This window comes from Psammomys obesus, unplaced genomic scaffold (genome assembly GCF_907164565.1).
Source record: "Psammomys obesus unplaced genomic scaffold, mPsaObe1.curated_primary_1811, whole genome shotgun sequence".
Taxonomy (NCBI): Eukaryota; Metazoa; Chordata; class Mammalia; order Rodentia; family Muridae; genus Psammomys; species Psammomys obesus.
The window spans coordinates 29,168,842-29,169,275 of NW_026596073.1; positions in this window are offsets into that span (position 1 = coordinate 29,168,842).

A 434-nucleotide genomic window follows, 5' to 3' on the forward strand; every position below is an offset into this window, starting at 1 on the left:
GGCCCCGGGGTGGGCGGCCTGGCCTGCCGGCATTCGTGGCGCGAGCGGCCGGACGAGCCGGCCGCCCGGGTTGCGGACTCGGGCCGAGAGCCGCGCGGCGGGCGGCCCGCGGGGAGGACGAGGCGGCGGGGCCCTGCCTGCGCCCCCCACTCCGGGCGCCCTCGTCACAACCACGTCCTGTCCGCCGTGCGCTGCCTATAGCTGCACGTCAGAGTTCCCCGGGTAAGTTTTGGAAAGAATCCGGGAGACTATTGCGCCCAGAGTCACTGTCATGCCTGGTGGACTGTCCGAGCTTGACCTAGCCTGGCTTCGGAGCTGCGGTCCAGGGGACGCGTGTGTGCTGCCGGGAGAAGAAGATACCGCGCTCCCTGCAGAGGAAGGAAATAAAACAGCAAGTGTGGCACGTAGAAAAAGCTGCCCAAGATAGCCCAGGT